We start from the raw sequence: 21587 nt of genomic DNA on the forward strand, positions 1-21587 counted from the left end.
ATGTGATAATTTAATTTTATATAGCCACAAATAGTAGCCATCATGCATAGTGATTATAAAGATAACCTACCCACAACTAAAAAAAAAAGACTGCCTTAATTCATGAAATATGTAAACAAAACACGAAGTTTTATTTTGAACATATGGATCCTATTCATAGTATTTTCCCATACTGTTGAAAACTTTAATTATCTCTGATATGTGCTAATGAGAAATAAACATACTCTAGCTGCAAAGCAAGTGGAACCATGGGGTTTCTATGTGTGGCATAAAATGCAGAGAAGGGCTCAGTGGTCAAAATCCGAGGCCTCAGTGAGGAGCAGAGTGAGAGACAGAGGAATAAGTTGAGGGAAAAGTCCCAGGAGGGAGCTCAGGAAAGGAAAGTGAAAGCTATTATCTGATTATTATTGGTCTATGCGTCCTTTCACTTCAAAGCCCTTTTTGAAGTCAGCGGTGATTTTTCATAAAGGACGGGTGACTGCAATCGATGAGAGTCTCGTGCTTCTGTAAAAGATTTTCTTTCTTAGCAACGCAGTATGACAAAATACCCAGTGGGAAAATGTTTCTGGGGAGCCAAGTGTCAGCTACAATAGCGATCCAGTTTCATCTGATGCAAAGATCTGCAACTCTTATTTCTTCCAGCCAAATCATGGACTTCCCTAATTGCTAACATGCTTCGGTAGCTGTGCACGGTGTGCCAAGAATGAAACTGTACCTGCGATTTGAAAGAGATAAAGTGTGAGTGAGCAAACGTATGAAGTAAAACTTTAGGAATTCTAGTAAAACCAGGTGAAAACTAAGAAAAGATGAAATAAGAACTGATGTGAAATCGTGCCTTAAACCTCAAACAGAACCTGAAAATCTGTCCTCTCTCAAAAACCGGTATGCGGAAGTACCCTGTGTGACTCCCCACTTATTAGCTCTGTTATTCTCTAATCAAAATTACAAGTAACTGGCAGTCTTCCTGGCTGAACCTGGGAAGTGGGAGAGTCAAACTTCAGTTCTTGGTGTGGAGTTATTTTAAAATCCCAGGTGGCTCTGGGTAAGAAATATGCAGCAAATCTGATGAGCAGGATTTACTGAGCAGATGCAGAAACCACTGAGCTGCAGGCTCAGTGAGCCTGCTTTCTCCAGCATGCACAAAATGCAGACCTCATTTTATACTTGGATCAGCTGCGTGGTACCTGGAGCATCGATCTGGCTGGGGTCAACACTGCTCTTTGTCTTGTGTCAATGTGAAAAAAGTATTCTGTAAAACTCTATATTAACTCTCATGTGAGACTAAGATTTTCCTAATTCCCTGAGTTGGGACAGGTCAGATCATGTTCTGAGACTTACAGTTTTCTTTTATAGATCTAGCAAAATATGTTTTTCCTATTAAATATGATGCTGACTTTTCTTGATGTCTTATAACTGTCCAGTCTTTTCTTCAATCACTAATAAATTCTTAGCTTTGATGCTATCTTTCTGCAAATAAAGGCTAGTTGTGCACTACTTTAATAAATGTTTACGTTTGTCCATAAAGCTACATAATAAGGGCAGCCTAATAAAGTTTTGTTATTGGGTTTTTGGATGGTTTTGCTCTTTTACAACTTGTAGAATAATAGCTAAGAAAAAAATTACAGAAACTCATATGGAAGTTGCTTAGGAAATTCTATACAGTGAACCATATTTTTAATATATTAATCTCAAAGCACATAGATAAAGAACAAACTGGTTTTATCAGTAGGTGTTGATATTTGAATCTCTAATTCCAGTTTGTTTCTTTGCCTGTCTCCTCCTGGGACCCATGCTGCCCCAGTAACTTGATTTGTGAACCACATAACTTCCTTGGACAGGGATTAGAAGAGCAATGGTATTTTAGCTTTTATTACCTCCCTCCAGCTTATGGTAAACAATTTAGTTAAACTTCTTGCTAGTTCACCTTGGAATAGTTCAGTATAGGAGAAAGATCAGTTCTTCTTGGCCCCTTCCTTACCTTTGTTGTCAACGTAGTGAAACGTATCTACCTTTGCAATGAAACATACAAGTTATGTAGGAAAGGGAAAGGTTTGCATTCAATATAAAGGTCAAATTATTGAAATTAATGTTATCTCCTTGAAAAAAGTGAGTGTATTATTGAATGGTATTTTTAAAGAATTAGAACTTCCATAATTGTCCTCAATAATATTAAACTGCAGCCTAATTTTTATAATTACGTGGCAAAACCCACTTACAATGTAAGATTTATCAGATGTTTTTTACTTAGAGCTCTGATATTGTTAAGGGTGCTTGTCTAGCTCCAGTTAGATTAACGCAAATAATAAATGTGTGTTACTTTTAAAGTGTAAAAGTAAAATTATTTTTCATTTAATGATGAAGACTTACATGACTTTCTTCAGTTACACAGATAAATTCTTGGGAATGAAAGAGAGAAGAGCACACTTCCTAATATTTTCCTGTAGTTCCCTTAAATGTTCAAATACAGTTACAAAAGTGAATTTTCTAACGCAGGCAGCTTCCATATTTGCTAATGTGATCATTATCGTCATCACATTAATGAGAAAACTGCAGAATGACTTGCTTCATGAGGGAAACTGTCTATGTGACAAATACCATAGTTGTTTCCATGGTGCAAAGATAGTTGTATATTGAAATATAGCATGTCTCCTGAGAAAGGTTGCATCTGGTTACATGAAGCAACAAAAAGTTCAAGTAATTTCAGAGTTGTATTTTTTTGTATTAATGACATTTGGCAACAACACATGCTCCAAAAAAATTTATACAAGGTAAAGTTTGGCTTGTGAGTTCTGCATTTCTGTCTGATGTAAACGTATTTATCCAATGGATTAATTATTTATAGTCTGGCCTTTCTATAAAACTACTGTTGTATTTCTATTTGCTGGTTTTAAAACACTGTCTACGTGGGTGGGCAAAATGATATTGCAGTGCTTACCTCTCGTGCCAGCTGGCCACCTAAATGTCTGACTGTGTGTGTTCAACTTAGTTCAGTTGCCACATGACATGAAGCAGGGCTGTGACCCCAGTGATACTCCTGCTTGTAAATGTAAGCTCGGCTATAAAAATTGTTGTGATTCCGTCAACAGTAGGTTCCTCTGTGATGTTCTCCTCTGTTTGCCGAACCTAGAAGAAATTTTTTAACATCTAGAAAAGTAAAATGTATTTGGAATGAGATCTAAAATTGTTGTAGTTGGAGCTGATTATTAAAATATGTTTTGCTTATAGTCTGTCAAAAGAGATCACAACTGCTGTGAAGCCATGTTCTTTTTCAAAACTCCAGGTCTCCTTTCAGTTTTCAAATGCTTCGGTGAGAAGTACATAGAAAGACAGAATTTCAGGGGTTCCTTTGTTTTAATGGGATATTCTGCTGAAATTCTGCCAGCTAGGGAGGACAAACACTGCAACGTGTCTGAGCACATGGTAATATTGAGCACTACAACAGTGTTTCAAATAATTGCTGGTGTCACGCCCCCGCTCTCTGAATGTTTGGAGGTCACCGTTACGGATTGTGTCTTGCCTTCAGCAGTGACATCACTCTCCACAGAGTGTAGCAGGTAGAAGAACCAGAGGACAGGAAATGAAACTGGCTTTCTGAGGAACTGTCACTGCACACTGGTCTGGATTCTCTTCCTTAAGCATTTGGCATTGGGCACTGTTTGGGGCTAGTTGGGCTTTCCATACGTTTTATGAAGAGTGAGGTAATATTGACCAGTGGATGTACAACATTTTGTGACCAGATGTTAGTAAGAACTGTACAGAGCAAGAGATGAACAACACGTTGCCAAGTGTTCTCAAGTGCTGATATTCTTCAGATATGCTGACAGAAACAGATAACATGCTACTAATTACTATGAACAGATTTTCAGGAATCTACTTTTGTTTTGCCAGGGAACATTTAACTTAGTGCTAGCCACTCATCAGAGCTCTCAGGATGGTTCCCAACAACAATGAAAGTGAGGACCTCAGTGCTGCCACCCCTGTCCCACCACTTTGGTCTCCTGGAAAACGTCTCCTGCAGCAGCACTGGGAGACCTGCAGACAGCAGAGACAGGAGGAGCTAGAGGAAGTGTGGGATAAAATTTGAAGAGGTACCAGCAGCAAAACCTTTCTGTGCTTCTGCTGGCACTTGCACAGGATGAGACTTCCAAAAGGACTTCATGATATCCTGCTGAAACCAAAGCTGAGTCAACCTTGTTTTATTTATTGATTTTACTTATGTGGTGTTGGTGTTTGCTTGTTTGTTGGTTTGGTTTTTTGTTTTTAAATCACCACAGGGGTGGGTGGTGTGGCAGAAAGTTTAAGTTCTCTTGCTATAAAACTAGCCTTTGACTTCAGCTCTGCTTTCTGCTGGAGTCTGCTGCTGATAAACTCACTGCATGCCTCTCATGTGGGCGATGGAATCACAGGGTGGCTGGTTTGGAAACACTAATGTTGTTTACAAAACTTTTCACTTATCTCTGTTAGTCTTTGAGTCAAACTATACTTAAACGGGCCTGACTTGACTAACCTTACTTCAGCCCCAAACTATTTCTGACTATTTTATTCCAAATAAAATAGACAATAGATATAATGCATTTTGTTTGGAAAGAATACATAATTTAAAAAACAAACAAACAAACAACAACAACAACAAAAAAAAGCTGAAAAAAACTAGAAACAAGATTTCACTTTTGAAGTGTGATGAAGATTGACAAAAATAATCCGGAAAGGAGTCAGGAAAGGTATGCTCAAGTGGAAAGAAAAAATAAAAAGGAGTCATAAGTCATTTTAAGAATAACCTCAGAGTTTTCTTGAGTATGAAATGACAGTATTTACTAAAGAGACATTTCACATTAGTTTGGATATATATTCGATTCTCTGACTTCCCTGTAATGTATAAAAGTCAACTTTCTGTTACGTTCACAAAGACCACAAGACCCCATGGGAGGTAATAGTTCCACTGATTTCAGGGGACTGACTCAACTAATTGAACCCACTCCTTAAAAGTGTTCAGGGTAGGTTATGCCACCTTAGGTTGTGCTAATTCCTGATTGGTGCACCAAATGAAGAATATATATTTTCTTTTCTTACACTTATCCTCACTTAGATGCAAGTCACAATATTTATACACAGAATTACCGATCCTTCTTATTTAGCATAGTTTTTACTTACGTCACTACAGAATTTCTGTCCTTAGAAATTTTTGTAATGATATATTTTTTTTTTCTAGAATCAATGGAGAAGCTTTCTTTCTGTATTGGTTTCTAAGAAACAGGGAATGTACAGCGCACTGCATAACAGGTATTCCTAGCTTTTATACATGTAAGTGATGTGGCAAATCATCAGTGGTGAAAGAATATTTTTGGGGAAGCCTTGATATTGAAGAGCCACTATATCTCCTCTTTTTATGTCTGAATGTACTTGTCGCTGTATAAATGCGTAAAAGAGTATTATGTACAAATTCTACAAGGACATGTAAAACCAAAATTCTGATCCTGAGGGGTCCATTACAGTTTCCTTTTTGCAAGAATAATGGCAGAGAAAACTCCAGGTCTTTCGCTAAAGTTGTACTCAGTGTCTCAGGGTCAGGTACCTGACCTGGTTTTGAAGTTAACCATTTTTTCCTCCCTTTTTTGCATGTTCTGGTCTTTGCTTTATTTTTTCTGAGTTTTCTGTTTCCCTTTTTTTTGGAGAACACAAGCCCTGCCCTGACGAGGTGAGGTGACTCCTCATCCTTGCTTTGTGCCCCCTTTCCCATCTCACCTCACGTCATGGAGCAGACTGTCCTGTGCTTTGTCCCATGGGCAATTTGGTTTATGTCAGTTCAGTGTCAGCTTTGGGCAATCAACATGTGACATTGCAGCAGTGTTTGTGGATTGATGGTGACTAGCTAATGCTGTCGTAATGTATTTCTCATCTGTTGGTCCTTTCAGGCCCTTCCTCAGAGTGTAGGTCGCGATCTCAATTAGTTGCAGTGATTCTAAGGAGCTGGCTGATGATTACTGTGGTATCAGAGATAGGGGCAACTCCTGGGTGAGAGCCAGGGTCTCACAGGGCTGCTGTGCATGTCTTTAAACTCCTGTTTAACATTAGACATGGAAGACTGGATGAATGCAACACAGCAAATAAAAAAGGCATGGTTTTTACCATTATGCTACTAAAGTTTCAAATAAAGGGCACTAAATTAAATACAGAGATGGCATAAAAGGAGCAAATCAACTTAATCTGGTATTAACACACTTTAAAATGTATTTTTAAATACTTACAACTAAATTATGCTTCACTGACATCTTACCATTGACTTCCAGAGCTAAATCTCTATTCAGCTTCAGTGGGTTCAGAGTCTCCTCCATGACTTTTAAATCTTGTTTTATCTTAGGAGGTTCATCCTACACCCTTTCGGAGACATAGCCCTTTTCCCTACTTGAAGTCCGGCTGTATTCTTTCACTCAGATTTTGACATTAATTAATCACTATTATATCACTATTAAGAAATTTAAATAGAGAAGATGGATCTACTTAGCTGTACTGTTTCCCTATGTTGCTGCTGGGCTGTTGTTCCATTTTTGATTTCTTGTATGTGAAGATATGACTGACTGATTGGTCTGCTGAGGAAACAAAAATCTACTAATTAAACATGGATTTCAGGGAAGCCTCTACTCTAGTATATCTTGACATAAGCTGTTCTGCCATGTTTAGTTTTACTCCATTCTGGTGCTGAGAGATGATCAATCTTTTGTGGAAGGTAAAGTGAGTCTTTGGTACGTGAGGTTTGAAAACACCTTTGAAATCTTTTGATACAAAGAGAGCTGCAACTAAGTATTAATATATTCAGGCATTCAAAAAGGAATGTGACATGGAGTTTCACTACTGATTGCATGTGTTCACAGGAATAAAATGGCTAAATTGGTAACTATTTAACATGAATATAGCAGAAACGATAACGAAATAAAAAAGGGGATCTTTACTGTCTTCTTAGAATATAAATATAGCACTTGGTGTTGGAATAAAGGAGGTATGTTCTTAAAGAGATTAAGGAAATTTATGTCCCACCGGAGATTGCAGAGAATCAGGCATTTCATTCTGGACCTCACAAGTTTTGCAAAATTACAGATTTAATAAACAAACCATTTTACGTCTCTGTAAGGAACTTAGAGGGGATTTTGAAAGTCAAACACTGAGGACCCTTGCTTTGACTGTGGCGGTAAAAGTAACATCTGCCTCAGACATTTTAACAACAGACTGTTCAGATCATTCTTTTCAGCTATGATAGAAGACTTGACAGACATAAGCCATCCTACCCCTCATTTCTACACTTATATCTCACAGCTCAACTAAACCTTACATCCAAGTGCTCATATGTCGAGGGTTAAGATTGCGGGGTGACAATAAAACCCTGGCAGATGTATTGTTAGCCCCCTCTACCCCCCACACTTCCCCCTCCCTCTCCCCTTTTTTCACTAAGGAGAGGCGATTGGAAGGAAAAGAAGCACAGAGTGAAGAGAGTTGGAAAAAATTAAAGATGTTTTACTAATGCTACTAATAAGAATAGAGAAAATAATACAAAATATACAAAACCAATCTTGAAAGTCTCAGCAACTGCAGAGCCGGCACCTGAAGTCCTGGATTAGACTCTGCAGCCAACTGGAGCTGGATTCAGTCTCTCACTAGGCCTCAGTTCGCAGGGATGACTAGCAAGGTCCTCTCCTAAGGTCGGCCATAAGCAGCAGGGAAAAGGGAAAAACAACACGAGATCCTCGTGATCTCCCACTTATATATGAAGTATTCACGTGAATGGAATGTTATACCCAGTTGGTCAGTTTCTTGGTCTCTTTCTTCTCGTCGCCCCTCTCGCGAGATGTCCATCTGTGCTTATCATTAAGTTTGCATTCCATTGATAGGTTTACCAAAACATGTGTCTGGTGCTCCAGGAAAATGCAGTTAATATGAAGGCTTTAGCCTTTAATTTTACTTTTCTCTTTCAAATATTCAGTTCGTTACATTAACTTCTGTGGTTTCCTAATTAAACCAATAGCTTGGAAGTAAAAGAAAAGCAATTATTTTGTTAATTGCATCCCTGGGATGCTACAAAGTAATTTTTGCCTCCAAATCTGGGACAAAAGCTGCTGCTGAAAGTTCTACCATGCTCACACACATTTACCAGTACAGATTCAAGATGCTGCGTGATGTGACTCAAGACTGCTACCCACAAGCAAGCAAGTTATCCCAGTGGTGCTGGTGCATGTGCTGCCTCTTTTTGAGAAGGGTCCCTGAATCATCAAGTACAACAGCACTTAGCCCTGGAATGGGGACTAAAGCTGAGATCATAGGCTGATCTTTTTTTAAAAAAACAAATTATTAAATCATAAAATCATAGAATAGTTTGGGTTGGAAGAGACCTTCAAAGGTCATAGAGTCCAACCCCTCTGCAATGAGCAGGGACATCTTCAACTAGATCAATTTGCTCATGTATGTCCATAATAACATTAGCTTGGGGTAAATGCAAATAGAGACAGAAAGGAAAAGGAGCCAAGGGTCTTCATTGCTGCTTTCATCAGTTAGGCTCCTTGTTCTTCCCTTGCTCTGCTACCTTGTCTCTTGTCTCCCTCTTGGGCATACAGCTCTGCCCAGTGTTAACCCATCACCAGATGATCATTATTTCTTTCAAGTTCACTAACATCCACAGTGCCAGGCAGTTTTTTTTAAGTGATTGTATGATTCTTCTGGTTCATAAAACATTATAGGAACGTATGTTCATTTCAAGCTTTCAGCTTAAAATTTCATGTAGGTGCTTTGTTAGAGATTTTGAGTTCACAATTACAATGGTTTTCTGAAAGCTCTACTCTGCAAGATTTATTTCCCTGATGAAAGTTAAAAGGCAAGTCTCAGACAGGGCACTCAGAAAACAAAGCCAAACAAGGAAAAGACAGAAACAGCATAAGGAGCATTGAAAACTTTGTTTTAGTACTAAGAGATAATAAACAATAGCTTTCAGGGTCTTATCATGATGTATTGTCTGCATTTCAACACATGGTCTTTGTAAAGCAGACAAAACTGGTTTTATTAAAACATCAATGACAACAAAAAACGCATTTCCTCAAATCATCTCTTCTGCTCAGAATTTATTTTGTCTGGCAGGTGTAGCCCATTTACTGCAACAAAAGGTGAAAGGTTTGATGTTGTGATGTGGAATCTCAGGGAGACAACACTCAGCTGAACACTCAGTCTTCTGTGAAGGTTTGTGAAAGTTTTCCTTGCAATCTGTTTCCTAATAATTTCCCAGATTTCCTACTTCATCAGCAACTGCACTTAGCATTATGGTGGCTCATTAAACTTTCTCATGTGGAAAATATCTTCTCCATCACAAAAGAGGTGAAGTAGAGTTTCTCTGGTGACTTTGAGGTCCCCTAAGTTTCAACAGTTATAGTATGTGCTTACAAACTTTTAAAACTCAGTTTTGATCCAGAGATACACATGCCTATGCAATGTGTCCATTTTGATTTATTAAAGAGGCAGGCAAATACTCTGAAAAGGTCTCTAATCTTTGATATAGTTGATGAAATATTTATCTCAGTATCCCAAAGTTGTTAGTGATATTGTTTCCAAGTTCCAGGGCATATATTTAGTGAAACATCAGGAATTTGGTCCAAGAAAGTGATTAATTATGGTCCTAAAGTAGCGCATAAAATCCACCATAGGAGATAATTTAAACTGGGATCACAAAAAACCTTTCACAGCCAGCAAGAGATTGCCTACAGATGCATACAATGAAATGCCAATGAGGGTGATAGTTTTTTAACATTATTTCACTCTGGAACTTATGTTTCCTGTACTGGATCCCGAGACTCTTTTCCGATATTCAACTCCCCTTTAAAAAAAACCTCTGTAGCATGTACACTTTTCCTTCTTAAAAACTCGAGCCGAGTGACACCGTCCTGCATAACCCTACAAATGGTTAATGCATCCACCCAGGAGGCAGAAATAGGGTTTGGCATTGGATTTCTCTCCTCCACCCAAGGAGCTCCCAAGCTGGTGCTTGTCTCTTCACTCCTGGACTGCTGGTCCTCACAGAAGAACTTCACAGCTCCCTGCTTTGCTGCCATGGTGACAGCTGAATCTTCTGTGTCCTTGTCCTCTTCTTCGCATTTCTCAGTCTAAATCGGAAGCACAGGCAGCTGCAATGTTTTATTTCCAATCCTCCACAAGCTTTCAGCTGATGTAATTCCTGTCACTTGTATTCAGTCCCCTCCTGCTTCTTGGACTGACATCTTTTGCGGCCATCCATTCTTAGTACACTGGAGCTCCTCGTTTTCTCATCAGGCTCACATCCAGCCCTCTTAACAAAAGGCAGGTGATCTGCGTGCCAGTATTTTACCTCATTCAGGCTCCAAAGTTCCCTCTAACTCCAAACTTCTCAAGCATAAGAAGAAGCTGAGTGCAAGCCATCATTTTTCTGCTCTGCTAGTGAGCTTAAAAACCTCTGTTGTTTTTTATGTTAGAGGAATTTGAAAACTTCATTGAAAAAGATAATACTAGGGGTTTTTTTACATCAAAATCATTGAAACAGATTATACTGACTTTTTTTTGCAGAGCATAATCACTGTAATTAGCTGGCAAATTTTGAAATATTACCCTCTTGAGAAGGGTAGTTTGACTGAAATATGTGCAACTGAATAGGCACAGGATTACTTATACTGTACATGTATAAATCTTTCCTATCTCCTGTAGTCTTTTGCACTTCAACCTACTTTATTCTCCTGCTGTGTACACTCACTGTATTTTCTGAATGAGTTAAAAAATTGGCTTTCCTATCCTTCTCATACCCTCTTCACCAAACTGAATTTACATTTACTGTGTTCATTCCCAAGCACTTCCATGCAATCCCTAACATTCTGTGATTCTGCCTACGTGTAAGCAAAGGATTGCACATGAAAGATGTACAAATGAAAAAGCAAACCTAGAAGAAATTGGTAAAAGTGATCAAAGCTGGGTGTTTACTTCACCGTCTGGGTAAAAGGGCTCGACCACTGTGACTGGTGAGCATGCATGCATATTGTTCGCTTCAAAATACTTGTCTTTTTGCTCATCAGTCAGGCCCATCAGTGGGCTCTCAGGCCAGAAGGGAGTGAAATGCACCCATACAGTTTTCTTGTTCTTGTAGTATCCCAGAATCACTGACTCTGGAGAAAACTAGGTACTATTTCAGATATCTCCCATGTTGTTTTATGCAGCTGATGCAAAGCCACAGAGTCTTTTTTGGTGACTTAAGGAGGTTTGACAGTGATCTGATTAGACCTTGTTGATTTTCTCCTACTCTATTGTCAGTAACAAAGCTCAGAGCTGGCCTGTTTGTTGGTAGTCTTTCTTGAGGACCACTTCAAGGACAGCTTTCTGAGCTGATTCAGAGGCCTTTGCTCTTGCTTTACTGCTGCTTCCAAAGATGCTGACTAAAATGACGAAAGACAAACCAGACAGAAGCCTGCTGAGGGTTTTATGCTGGACATCCAGACAGTGGTTTCACTTATTACCACAGTTCCTCATATATGTTCTCAGTGCTCTTGAGGGGGTCAGGACCAAATAACTCACGCAGCAGAGAGTTCAAACTGTCAAAAAGTAAGGAGCTGCCTCTGAAAAATGCTGAGGTGGCACTTTATGCTGTATCACATACTCTTAATTTTTAATTTCATGCTTTGACACTTCTTTATTTCTGGAGCTAGAGAGGAGTAAGTATCCAGTGGTCTTGGGACAATATTTTCTTTATGCAGATTTCCTTCAGTACAGAATGTTAATCTCTGGCATTGGCATTAACAAACAAGAGTTCAAAGTTTCATTTTAGATATAAGACTTTGACAGAACATACATAGTGCTCTGCTAAGACAATTGTACTTATTTGTAATGACATTTAACTCCAAAACTTGCAAACAAGAAAAAAAATCCCAAATTCCAGGCAGGTCAGTTCCTGCCATGGTGTCTGCTTAGGAACAACTGTTTAGGAGCAGTTGGATTTCTTCACAAGATGCTGTAGTAACAGGTATTCCACTGCAGAGTTGTTTTACCTTATTGGATTTCAGCTTGTAACTAGTGTTTGTTATTGCCTTAAAATAAATGTAATTATTTGTTAGCATAACCAAAATTAATCCCCTACAAACAGTAGCTGCCAGCTGTTACTGCGTTTTAAAACTGTTATAAATTGAGATTTCCAAATTATTTTGGCAAAGGCCCAAGAGAGCCATATTTTTGTTATATGCTACTCTGTTTGCAGGAATTCATATGGATGCATTCCATCTCCAGTAAAAAGTTATATTATGCTGCAGGTGTACAGCACACACAACCAATAAAATGCAAATCAAAGCCTTACAGTTTTCAGCCATTGTCCATTTTTCATAGCTTACTAATGTTGGCAGGCAATGTATATTCTAAACCAGTGTTGGGCAAGATGTCCTGTTCACTTGCATAGGAAGTTTTAGTCGAGGAGCAGAAAATACCCCGTTTCCTCAAAAATAATACAGGGTCTTGTACAATTTTTGATCCAAAAGATGCTTACTTTTTTACATGTATAGCTGCCTGGACACTATTTAGCTTGACTTTTTAAATGAACGGTAACTAGGGTTTATTTTTGGAGTAGGGCTTATATTTTGAGCATCCTCAAAAATCCTGAAAAATTGTGCTAGGGCTTATTTTCAGGGTAGGGCTTATTTTCAGGGAAACAGGGTATGACTTCTCCCATTGTCTGTCTGCCCCTGCTCCCTCTATCCCATGGAGGGAGGTGCCACATTGCTGCGCAGGTGAGAGGATGGTGGGAGTCAAACCAACAACCTCATCCCACAAACAGCACCATTCCACAAACAGCACCATCCCACAAACAACACCATCCAGCCAAATCCCCCTCAGAAATAAATATCTATACAAGAAGCTGTTACTGACTGTCAGCCCTGAGTTTCTTGAAAGGCTGAGCCTGTGATTACAGCTTGCCTCACCCTGGGAAAGGTCTAAGTGCAATTTCTCAGGAAAATTACAGCTATCTGAATACTTCCTAACTCCTGAGTTAAGATAGTGAAAAAGGACTCTCCACTTTCTGCCTGCTGTCTTGAGAGGAAGGGCATATTTTGTGGGGTTTTTTAATTTTATTTTCTGTACTCTTTTCACCACTCCTCCCTCTTCTCAGTTTCCATGCTGAATACCAAGAGAGATACAGGCAATAGCTTTTGAAAACTTTATAAAAATAAGTCAGCATATATTATTTACAAAATGTTCCAGCAGATTATTAAAAAGGAGATTGACAGGGTACCTGGATTTTAGTATGTGACTAAAAGCACAAAATTGGAATTAAAACAGCCTGCAAGCATAAAGGAAACTTAAAACATTTACTTGACTGCCAGCTAATTCATATTCAGTGCTTGCTTTTTCCAAATTTCTTGTTTTCTTATGTTTCCATTTATTGCTTCATTAACATGATCCACTTCCAGTGAAATAATTTAGGTCAAGAATGCCACAGCATAAGCTTTTCAAACATTTGCAGAGTTTTCTTTTTTAACATACTTCATGTTGTTAAGCAGATCAGATGGGATAGAAGTATGGCTGCTCTCTCTGGGGAAATGTCACACAGGTAACTTAAGCGGGACTGATCAGTATCAGAGGACGGAAAGCACCAGCTGCAAAAGGAGCTGCATTCTGGAAAGGCACATTTCCATCACCCCTTACTGGAGAATTAGCCTAGTAGCCCCTGGACTCAACACCAGGAGGCACAGGCTGTGAGTCATGGGGAGCTGCAAGGGAATTTTCCTATTGAAAGGGTTCTCCAAGACAAGCATTGGGAAAGTGTCACTCCATCTCAGCAGGGTGGAGCCTGGGAACTGATAAGAGCAGCAAGGGAAAAATAGCCTCCAGAGTCTGGGGAGGAAAAGGAAAAGGAGGGGCAGGTTTCGCAACTTAGCCCTCCCTCAGAAAAATCATGTTGAGATTGCATTGGACCAATAAAAGAGCAAAGCGAACATCCCTTCTCCTAGGCTTATCAAGGGGCAGGAAGGGATAACAGATGTCTCTCCCCATCCTGGCTGGAGGCCTTTGGTACAGCCCCTGCCTGGCACAGAAAGCTGCTGCTGGTCCTTCCCAGAGCCCTGCAGCAGCATCCTCGGCTGACCTGTGTTTCCCGACACTAGGGGTACAGATACTGTCCCAGAGAGGCCAGCTTTTTTCTTTAGGTGAAGATGTTCAACAGGTTTTTCCATACTCCTCACAGCATACTTCTGGTTTTAGATAACTCAGAAATAGGAGTGCGGTTTAAAAGCTTGGAACTGATAATTTTGTCAGAGCTTTTGGCTGGTATTGCGTGCATGGTGCCCTCCCACCCAAAAAACTAGCTTCCTAGGGCAAGCATGACACAACAGGGAACAGCGTTTGAGTGCTCGCAGCCTGAGGAAGGCAACATCCCTTTCTGCAGTCTACAGTGTTTCTCATTCCTTTTTTCAGTAAAGAACCAAGAACATTTAGGGAGGCCCAGAGAGCAGGGTTTGGAGCGAAGAGGGTTCTCAAACATGGAAAGTATTTAATGCAGTAGAGGACCTATTTGCTGAAGACCAGGAGACATACCATTTAGATTCATAACTCTTTAAAGTTTTGAGATCTGCAGTGGAAAACTGAAACAGTGAACATCTGAAATATACTTAAGCCAGTGTGTTCGCCTGAAGCACTTAAGCAGTATTATGTATACTAATTTAAATAGCTTGATTTTGATCAAAATGCAGAAACATAAAGCAAGCTACCTCAAGAGGCCTGGCTCTATATATAAGTAAAGAAAACACAAGAGACCACTTCTTTGTATGTTGATAAAAACAAGCATAACCCCAGTCTGGTCAGACTTAGGTGTGGTTTAGTGAAACTCATGTTGTTATTTCTCTCTTTCTTTTCCCTCCTGTTACACATCCACACACAAGACCTTCATTCCTATTCTGAACTTTGCTCTTATTCATTAGCGTGGCAATCTGATCATTGTTCAATCTGACTGGGACACAGAGCCAAATCTGACCTTAAACATTTGATAGAGGTCTTGTAAAATGTATGATTTACCAACAGCTGGAGTGATTTCACAACAAATAGGTTAGTGTGTCAGAGGACTGGGACGCAAGTTTGTTTAAACAAATCTGATAAAGTTATCATGGGAAACTGAAGGAAGTGGGTCACCAGTTTCCTGATAATATTTACAACAGTCCATAGATAAGAGAAGTGGAAAGGAGGCCCCTCTTTCTTCCATGGTTTATCACATGGTTAATGCAGAAAGACAAATTGTTGTAGGATAAACTGATGTCATACACTAGCTTTGTCACTCAGACCATCTGTGCAAGAACATATATAACAATGTAGAATTTGGTGCAAATATAAGATGTTTAAGATTAAGATTCTGAAGAAAAGAAGGGGAAGAATGATATATTTCTGTAAGGCATGTATTCTGAAGGCAAAAGGAGACCTGTGAGCAAAGAAATCTGTGCTCTAAGACCTAAAAAGCATTTGAATGGAGTTCCTCTGGCTTAAATGCACAGAAGCATTTGGTCAAATAGCACCCATGGATTTCAGGGTCCAAAACAAAGACAATATGGCCTGATGGCTGGACTTTGAAATGCTGTTCTTTACTGTGGCAAGCAAGTAGTATGGATATCTTCAGCAAACAAAACTTAACTCTACGGAGAAGTAGTTCTGGTGCCAAAAGGAAAATGAGAGTAAGGCTAACAGTGGTGACTTTCTCCTTCCTTTCACATGCTCAGCCGTATGGAGAAGCATCAGGCCACGTGCAGAAGTGAGCCGCGTGTGTGTCCCATTATACAGCACAGAGCAGCTGGGAAATCTAGGGACACTTTTGATGAAATAACAACAGCATCGAAGCTCGTAAAAATGCTCCTGGCAGCAAATCCTTGCTTCCCAAATAGAAATGAGCACAAACTGGTAAGTGAATGGTTCTAACTCCTTCTGTGCCATAAACTGTGCACATATCTTATTGAATAGCCATGTAATCAGGTATGGGTGCTGCTTAACTTCAGTGGGTATATCTTACAAGGACAATCAGAGAAGCCTCCAATTTAGTGATAGTAAGAGATAATTAGGAGCTAGACAGGCCCTGCTGAAACTTATCCTACCTGTCCTACATTTGTGTTTCAATAATGCTAATTTAATTAGCTGTAGTAAAAAAGAAAGCTAATATGAGCTGTGCCCCATGGTGAGGGTAAAGGGTTTTGAGCTGCAAGAACAATCTTTTGTCATTTCCAAATTGCAGCCCAATAGCATGCCCTGCTGTAGCATGCTGAGGACCTCCTCTGGTAATTCTTCCCTTCTCACTCAAAAAATGCACCAGGTTAAACCACTTGGCAGCATTATCCTTCTTTCACTGAGCTTGGAGGGGTTTTAATGTCCCACAGTCCTTACAGGGCAAAGGCGCCAGAGACCAAGGCAGTCAACAGCAGAGCAAAATTCTCCCTTCTGTCCCCAAAACATCAGGCATTTTTGCCATCATGAAGCTGGGTAATCACCTTTAAGGAGACAGTCCCATTGTTCCTATTCCTCCAGCTGATCTGCATACCCCTTACATTTACTGGGAAACTGGAGCCATCCTTAGCAGTGAGGGCCCCCTCACTGACTGTTTAGATCTTCAGCTGATCCCTCTCAGTTGTAGAAATTGGTGGCCTTTCCATGGGGAAGGAAACTGTTTCATTTGCAAGGAATAAACAGCGAAAAAGTATGATATGAACCTTGCTGAGATTTCCTCTTTGTTAACCCCTGTCTGCTGTATTTTTCCACAAGTCTCCACATGGTTTTGATTTCAGATCTCCAAAATACATTTTATGTTCCTTCCCTGGCCTCCTTTGCAGGACTTGCTTTGCAAAACAAGAAATTTTTTTCTGCATTTATGTCTTTATCAGGAGCCTAAAGTGGGGAAAGCCCTTTTTAAAAAGCCCAATGTTAGTAGGAAGAGGAGCTTGTTTCTCCTTGTTTTCTACTACAGGATGGCTCTCCTTTCTGCTTGTGGTACAGAAGGTCTTATGCTTTTATCCATGTTAATTGTTTTCTGCATTGCTATATTTCTTTGTTTAGACCTTCGACCTCTGTTGAAGGTATGATTCATTAGCAGCGGCAATACATGACCCATGACAGAAAACTTGGTGCAGATGTGGTGTCGCACACTCAGGCATGAGTCTCCTGATGGAGACCAAGCCTTTCTTTGTCTGCTGGAAACCTCCTGGCTGAAGAGCCTGCAGTGCCCACCCAGTCTAGCAGGAATATTTGCCTGACACAGGAAAACTGTGTCATAAAACCGGTTTTATTTCTCTCGGTTATCTCAGCTTTTGCGTGGTGGAGCAGGGAATGTAGTGGGAAACCAGAAATTACCCAGGGCCACTCCGTACTAGCTGTTCTTGGCTCTCAGAGACATCCCTGAGGCTGTCCTTGGTCAGGCTGAGGCATAAAGTAGTTCTTGAGTCATCAGTGGTTTAAGCAACAGCAAAGTTTGTATAAAGCCCACCATTTCCCCTCTTGTTCCACACCAAAAGTAGCTGGAGTGGACCAGAAATAACAGTGCCCTGTCGGTTTTCAGTGCTTCACCATTAGATGTCCAAGTGAGCAATCTCTAATTCAGAGATCCTAAATTTATTGCTTTACCACTTGTGCACAACAATACATTTAGACTAATTTTGTGGCTCCATTTCTGTGGTGAAGAAAGTCTGAAGGAGTCTAAGGTAACATGAAAACTGCCACGGATGTGCTATGGGGAAGAGAGGGGAAGCGAAGATTTTGTTTGGAAGAGAAAAAAATGATGAAAGTGAACATGAGCCAAGACATAAAGTCTCATTTTGTTCCCATGTGCTAGTGCTTGAGCAGACTATTGTTCTGGACTCAGAGATTGGTTCTTAATTATGTTGAGCAGTGAATGGTTTGAATTACGGCCACATAGTTTGGTGAGCACAAGCGTGTTAAGAATTTTGGCTGGAGAGCAGCTGCAGGGCTGCTTTGAGATCACCAAAGGTGGCTGTTGCTGGAGGTGTTTTCAAGAGTTAGGTGGCATACATGCTGCCACCTGAAGTCCCATGCTTGAATGTTTTATCTAAATCTGCCCTTGTCTTTATTCCACTATTTCAATCTAAAATAAAACATCTTGTATTTATTGTATCATCACATTTAGACACTACCATTTTGGAATCTCCTGTGGACATCATCAGATCCAGATGTTTCCAAATGTCATCATCCATACACTGAAATGATTACAAATGGAGATATATTTCTGTAAGCTGTTGCTACTCAGTGAAGGTTGCCAGTTTCCACTGGCTTGGAGGAGACTTTTATTTTTAATGGGGTGGGGATGGCCCTGAATTCAATACTGCAGATTTTTTAATTGCACATATTGTTGCATGAAGCACAAGTGGTTGCAGTCTCTGCTCATAAATTTGGACTGATTTCCTAACAGGTTACTAATTTGAACACGTGTAGGATGATTTTAATATTGGGATTACACAATATGATTACCTATCTCTATTTGTAAAGAGTGTGATGTGAGTTCATTATATTCGCTGTTCAAGGTATTAAAAATACAATTAAATTCCAAGGAAGAACTATTTTTTCCTTCACATCAATCTGTATGCCTAAATTGTCTGACAACTGCACTGGTATTTATGTGTACTGTACACAGCTCTGTCTGGCTTGTGAATGAATACTACTGCCCTCTACTGCAATGAATATCTAATTCCTGCTCAAAGTTTCATACCCTCCCTTCTAAATATCCACAAAATGCAAGGAAATGAATTATAGGGGTGCCCAGACACAAAGATACAACCAACAGCTCAGAAGTGGCAAAGATTTATGCCAACCTCTTTGGCATTGAGTTCCTACAACAGGGAAAAGCAAAGATGTATCATAACTTGCTGTTATTGCACCCGAATTAGTAAGGACAGACTACATTTTAGATTTCCCTATCTGTATACCAATTTGGACATGATAATAGCAAGTCAGGGATTCTAAAGTCATGTTTTTGGCCATCAGGAGGATTGGTATCATAGAGCTAAAATTTTAGGTACTCTTCTCTGCCCTGAAAATGACAACTCTGCATTAGATATTGTAGCTTTTGGACATAATTAACAAAGTTAGTTATGCACTGAAGAGTGAGACCCTTGAGTCAGCATCCTGGGTGAAAGATTACCTGTTGTGACTCTTGGAATCGCTGAGTAGATGGTAGGAGATCTTGATCTTTCTTAAAGCTTTGTGCTATGTGTGCGTTGAACCATGGGAAAGCACTTATTTTTGCTAGGGAGTGATAGTCCATTAGCTTCACCTGGATGAAAGTTTCTTACTCTTTATTAAAAACCAAATCAAACCAAAAATTCTTTCAGGAAATAGACCCAGTCTCTCTCTTAAGTGATCATCTTGTGGCAATGTACTAAAAATCCATCTCTCTCTTGTTTTCTCTTTTCTCTGACAGATGATCTTGATCACATGAATGTAAAAAAAATTACTTCCTAAGAAGATGAGCAACATAGATTTTAAATCCCCCAAACTGCTAAGGAAACAGGAACTGGATCTTCCAGGTACCAGAAGGTGCTTTGGTAAATAATGCATGCACAGAATAACTAATGCCTGTTCCTTCTCTGTATTTTCTTAAAAAGTACAGCTTTTTGTAAAGAAGTGGGTCACAGTTCTTTTGGACTGCAAAGGTCATCTTCTGCAAAAGCCCTCTGCATCAGACCCTGAAGGGGAATTAACCATGAAAGTTATTTTGCTGGACTGAATTTAAGCATGATCAAGGGGATCAAAGCTTAAAAAGGCAATGTGCCCAGATGTAACTCCAGGTCCCAAAAGTACCTGCTGAAGTTTACATTCAGAAAATAGGTGCTCGGAAAGTCAGAGGCAGCAGCTGAGCAAGTATTTTGTGATTTCTGTATTGGTCTTAGCCCCCAAGTCCCAGTTGAGCACTTACATTCTTTCTGAATTTGTTAGCATACTAGAGAAGCTCATTGCACACAAAAATACAGAAGGAAGTTATTATCATAACTTAGTTGTTGGTTTGTTGCTGTCACACACAGAACCCTCCTGCCCTATCTCGTGGTTACTTCAGCTGTAATGCAATCCCCAGGGCCCTTTGGGGGAAGTATTGATCTCTCCCTTTTTTTCAAAACTTTGTTTTACTCTAAAGCAGAATAACAGTAGCATCCTGGCACAAACTCCTCTGTGCAGATCTGTACCCTTTGAAAGTGTCAAGAACCTGTCAGAGGCAGATGCATGAGCCTGGTCATGGTGGCTGTATGAAGATGAAAACTCCGGTGTTACTTGGATGTGCAAATTGGAGAAAGCTGCATCCCTTTTCAGACACATCAGTTTAACCCAAATCTGATGCTTATGTTTGGTTGTGTTTTTTGTTGTTGTTGTTTATTCAGTTCTGTTTCTATGCCATTAGCAAGTGATTGTGATGTACTAAGACTAATAGGTACAGATAATGAAAAGATAATGTTGTATGTAGTTGCTGCATGTGTCTCATTTCCTACTCCTCTCAAATGATGCATGGGCATGTTCTTCCAGCTTCCAGCCTCCTAAACTAGAATTGTATTTAGGGTTAGAAGACAGTTTGCTTTATACAGAACATTCTCACTACAAAAACAGATTGAACAAAAGACAGAAAAACATCGTCTGCTACTAGGCATCCTTGCCATTTACTGAGACATGAACAAACACAAGCGCGTGACAAAGAATTGAGACTATATGAAGGCTGCACAAGTATCACACAACTTATGTTGCAAAAAAATATGCTCAAGGTCTTTTAAAATTCATTATTTATGCCACTGCTTTATTAAAGTGTTTCTATCTTCACTCAGATTTGTCATTAGGAAGTTACTAGATTCCTGAACCATATTGTAAGGAGCAGTTGGCTTTTGCATGGAATAAAAATTTAGATATAATAAATGTGCTCCAAATGTACAATGTATGAGTTCATTGTAAGTGCATGCCACTCATTTTCCCAAAATTTTAAAAAGACAATTAAAAAAAAAAAAAAAAAGAAGAGCAAGAGAAGGAAAACTGTTTAAGAAACTCATTGGAGAAGTTTGAGGTCGTAGGTTAAAGACCTGTCAGTGCCTTATGGAGAATTTGAGAAATATTTAGCGTTTGATGATGTTTCATGTCATCTTAAGATTCAAAAAATCCAAGAAGTAAAGTAATAGCTAAGACAAATAAGCCCTCAATAATGAGTGTGCCTTTAAATAAGCAACAGATTTTGAATTCTATATCAAATGAAATTATATTTACCTTTTGTAGAGCAGATACTAACTTAATACTAGATTGTTGATAACATAACATAGTAGCAGCAAAAAGAAGAAAAACAGTGAATATACATACACACAAAATAATATAAAATTAAATAAAGAAAAATACAGACTATTTCATTTCAGTCTAGGTTTACAATGGATGGAAAGAAAATCACCTTTACTACTTATTAGCTTTTGATAACATATTAGACTTTATTTTGAAATTTCACAAGTGGTGCTTCAATTTTATTGTGTGGAATGCAAGTTTAATGTAGTAGTCTGGATAATGTTGACAAATTCAGTAATTTGATATTTGAAATTTTTAAAATGGTTGAATAT

At 39.3% G+C, this 21587-nt stretch overlaps 1 long non-coding RNA gene across 5 annotated transcripts in view; it reads left to right on the forward strand.

The window, feature by feature from the left end:
- Positions 1-2342: 2342 nt before the first annotated feature.
- The window catches only part of LOC110361261 (uncharacterized), a 35909-nt gene continuing 16664 nt past the window's right edge, over positions 2343-21587 (forward strand). For all 5 annotated transcript variants that reach the window (XR_002417738.2, XR_010472419.1, XR_010472420.1 and 2 more), the window contains exons 1-3: positions 2343-5280; positions 15738-15915; positions 19433-19538. This is a non-coding gene — a long non-coding RNA (uncharacterized LOC110361261). The remainder of the gene's footprint in view (positions 5281-15737; positions 15916-19432; positions 19539-21587) is intronic.

Source organism: Columba livia, chromosome 4 (assembly GCF_036013475.1).
Source record: "Columba livia isolate bColLiv1 breed racing homer chromosome 4, bColLiv1.pat.W.v2, whole genome shotgun sequence".
NCBI lineage: Eukaryota > Metazoa > Chordata > Aves > Columbiformes > Columbidae > Columba > Columba livia.